We start from the raw sequence: 4445 nt of genomic DNA on the forward strand, positions 1-4445 counted from the left end.
AGATGGGGTGCAGTGGATGGAAGGGGAGCGGGGTGCTCAGGCAGGATTGGCCGCCTACCTTGCATGCACGACAGCGGCTGCTTGCCATGCTTGGTAGCGCCATCGGCAAGCGGTGAAGGAAGGAAAGGAGCGCCAGGGAAGAAAAGGAAAGGAAGGGGAAGGGGAAGGGCGCTGACATGCAGGGCCAGTGGTGCAGCGAGAGAGAAGGGAGCGCTTGCGGGCATGGGCTCACGAGGTAGGCCAAGCAAGCCAGGGTGCTGAGCTGGGCCATGCGCATGTGCGGTGCGACACAAAGCAGAGGAACGGCGCGTGCCGGTGTGGGGGAGAAAGGAAGGAAGCAGGAGGCAGGAAAGAGGGAAGGCAGGGGTGAGCTAGGCCACCAAGCAGGCCAAGCTAGGAAAGGGAGATGGGAAAAGGGCCAGGCCAGTTCCTAGGGCTGGGCTAAAAAGGAAGAAAAGAAGATTTTCCAAAAATTAATTTCTTTTCCAATTCTAGCTTTCAAATCAAAGCGAAATTCAAATGGAATTTGAATTCAACTTCAAACCAACTACCCCTACACTCAACCAAAAACAATATGCTTCGGCATGAGTGTAACAAACATGTTTCTATACCTTATAGTTTATTTTATTTAACCAAAATTTATTATTTGGCCTAAGTTAAAAATACATAGAAATTTAAATAAATGCTCAAAATTAATTGCTAATTTATAGTTGAAATTTTTGGGTGTTACACCTCACCGCGCTGTCGGGTCACCTCAACCTCTAGGCGCTCGACCTCTTCTTGGTACTGACCGACCTCCATGGCGAGCCCTACGGACATGCCCTCAGTTGTAACCTTCAGGTCCCTCTCCCTCTGAAGCTCACCCTCGAGGTGGTCGATCCGCTGCTGAGCAGCGGCGCGCTCCTGGTGAGCCAACTCAGTCCCCATGCGGACCTCCTCTATGGCCCGAAGCAAATCATCCCACTCCTTCTATAGCCGCTCGGCCTCCATGGCGTCCATGCGCACCCTCTCGATCAGGGCTATGAGCTTCTCCTTGGGTTCGTGGGTGTCAACGTGAGCGTCCTTCTTCCGGACTCAGAGGTTAGCCACCTCCCGAGCAGCAAGGGCAAGCTCAGCCACCTCCTGATGGGTGGCAGCGAGCTGTGCAGCCAGTCCCTCACTCCGCCACATCCCCTCAGCAGGGAACTAGGACTTCTCCTAGCTACGGACCATAAGGATCTATGAAGAAGACAAGACTTAGAGGTGCGGAAAGAGAACATGGGGGTCGGAAGCATGGTCATATCATACCTGGCCAACCGAGGCAATAATGTCACACATCGAGCTCAGCATAGTGGTCAGGGCATGAACCATGTCCCCAACCTCCGTGTGGACGCTCCCCCATTCCCTCTCCTCTGCTACCTCATCGAGGCAGCCACCCAGACCAGACACCAGGACTCCCCGCACCGACCTCAAGCAGCATCAACCTCTCTTGCTGAGGTAGCTCCTCTAGAGCGGCTCCTTTAGCGATAGAGGGGGCAGGTGATGCGGACACAGAGGCCTGCCCTGTCGCCACATCCATGAAGGATGCCTTGGGTGTACCCTTTTCTGTCCGCCCCACCATGGACACGGCCACCTGCATAGATGACGGCTCTGCCCACGACATCAAGGACACAACCAAACGCGTCGCGCCCACCACAGGCGCCTCGAATGCGCCCACCTCTGCCTTCTCTCCCATGGACGTAGCCATCGATTGCGCCTCCCCGGTCGACACCGTGGCCGCCCCAATGCCACTAGCGCTCACCACCGGCGTGGCGCCAGCCGACTCCTGGTGCGTTTGCTGAAGGAGGATCTTTTTCGGAGCAAGCCGTAGGAGAGTCTCACGTCCTTTGACACTGTAAGGGACATGGCGGTCAGTTCATGGCAAAAGTCCGTTAAGACAAAAGGACAAAAAAACTCTTGACTCACCTTGATGCCATCATATGAGGACGTGTTGGGGCCAGCTTGACCGACCCCGGTTGTTCCTCGTCAGCACTTTGCCGCTTTGAGCCCTCCCTCGGCTTGGAGAGCTTGGACGATTTAGAATGACCGCCTCCTGTCGACTCCACAGGCGCCGCCGAGGGCTCGGACAGAGCAGGGCGACCTATTTCTGCCAGCTCTAGGGCCACCGTCGAAGGCCTAGATTAGGTGAGGAGGCCTGACTCCGCTGGTTCCGAGGCCATCGTCGAAGGTTCGGATGGGGCAGGGTTGTTTGATTGCGCTAGCTTCAGGGGCGCTTCCTCCCCCTCCTGCCTCATGACATGCCACGGGAAGGGCCCCGCCTGTGGTGAAGGTGGGTCCTCATCCCTGGTAGCCAGATCATCCCACGAGATGGGCGACATGGAGTCGTCATCCTCCTCCTCTTTTCATCCTCCTCTTCTTTCGATGAGCCTTGATGCCGCTTCCCTCATTGCAGCTTCACTTGCTGCTTCGATCGCCATTTCTTCTCCTTGCCGTCCTTTTTCTTCTTCCTTTTGTTCATCCGCTGCATGATTTGCTGGCCTCATCGCCGTGTGCTCTAGCAACAGCACGATAGAGTCCTAGAAGGCTAACCACATCGGTAGCTTGATTTAGCCCACGTGCGGCCGCATCACGGGATGCCCCAGGATCAGAAACACGACATTGGCCTCCACTGTGGCCACCTTGACGTGTTGTGTAACCTCACTATCATGGAGCAGCCCTTGGGCGAGCATCGTCCCAACAAGGTGCGCATCGGATGTCATCCCATACAGCGAGAGAACACGCCATCAGGGGCGCCACCCTCCTCGCGTGATACCCCCCGATGATGTCGGCCCCACAGAGGCCGTGGGTCTTTAGGAATGCAATGGCATCGAGGAGGTCATGCATCCTCTTCTTCTCCTTGATGTGTGGCCCCCACGACCATGACAGCAGTACCTCTTCGACCAGGCGCCCAGAGAAGATCGGTAAGGGAGCGTTAGGGTCATTCTTCAGGTAGAACCAATGCAAGTGCCACCCATTGTTGGATCTAGAGAGCTGGCAGGGTATGTACTCGGCCGCCCGCTGCCCTCAGAGGTGGATGCCCATGAATCCCATAGGCACCAGGGTCTCTTGGCCTCTCTCCTTCTTCTTGATCAAGGAGAGGGAGAAGAAATATCTCCACAGCTCAAAGTGGGTTTGATCCCTAGGTACCCCTCGCACATCGCAATGAAGGCCGCGATGTGTTGGATCCCATGGGGGTTCAAGTGCTGCAGCTCAAACTAATAGTGGTGCAGCAGACCCTAGAAGAACGAGTGGGGAGGAACCACGAGTCCACGCTCGTGGAAAGGCACGAAGGAGACAATGTAGCCATCGAGCAGCGCCAGCGCATCCTCATGGCTAGGCACGAGCCACTCCGCCACATCAGGCCTCACGCGGAGAAGACCACGCTTGACGAGGCCCTCCATGCGTGCATGAGTAACATCGGAGCAGTACCACGAATCCATGGAGGAGGGATGCAGCTGTGGAGAAGCAAAGGCGGCAGCGAAGAAGCGAAAGCTACATATCTAGGGCTCTAGCGGTGGATTCGTAAGCACAGTAGATCCGAATGGCGATGGCGGAGAAATGGAGAAGGTAAGGCTATGGTTTTGGTGTGCAGAAACATGAAGGGGGAGGCCGCTATTTATAGGATGGAGCGGGGCAAGAAGGTGAACCATCCACCTAGATTCATGCGCCCGCTGCGCTGCGTCATGTCACCTCCCTCCGAAGATCGCGCGCACGCTATCTCTAGCCGCGCCCTCGAAGGATACGCTGGATGATAGTTTGCCTGTTCAATGGGCCAAGGACCATCGCAGGTAAGGAGGGATACACAGCTAAAAACGCTCCTATGGCCCATTCAGGACTAGGAGTTCGAAGGCTGGCCCACCGATAGGTTCATAGCCGCTCTAGGGCACCCTTAGAGCGAGGGTTGGAAAGGGATGGGAACACTAGTGGCCAGTACCTGGGCGCACGAGCGCCGCAGGCATCCCGGTCCACGTTCGAGTTTTGGTCAGTTCCTAGTCCATTATTTTTCCCCAAAGAAAGGCAACGAGCCCTTGGTACCGGCCGAACGAACCCAAGAACTATATGGACTGGCTACCAAGAGTTTGGAGTCGGTCACCAGCTGACCCATGCTGGACCCCCACGAATGGGAAGCCAGGGCCCACTCAAACTAGCCCGTTAACACCTCACCGAGCACCATGTTTCGTCTATCGAGGAAAAACATGGCACGGCTCAGCCACTCCATTTTATCGAAAAAATGCTTGAGGGATGATGATCTCAAAGACGAGCCGACCCTCGACCGGACCCCTGCTACGTGTGGGGGCTCGAGGAAAGCTGGACTCGCAAGGAGACCGAACAAGCGATCGTAGTACGATGGCGGACTGATCGGATCCTAGGGGACCGGAATCAAGAAAAATCTTTATGACCTTTCAAATCCTACAGTTACATGCCCA

Source organism: Miscanthus floridulus, chromosome 11, assembly GCF_019320115.1.
Source record: "Miscanthus floridulus cultivar M001 chromosome 11, ASM1932011v1, whole genome shotgun sequence".
Classification (NCBI taxonomy): domain Eukaryota; kingdom Viridiplantae; phylum Streptophyta; class Magnoliopsida; order Poales; family Poaceae; genus Miscanthus; species Miscanthus floridulus.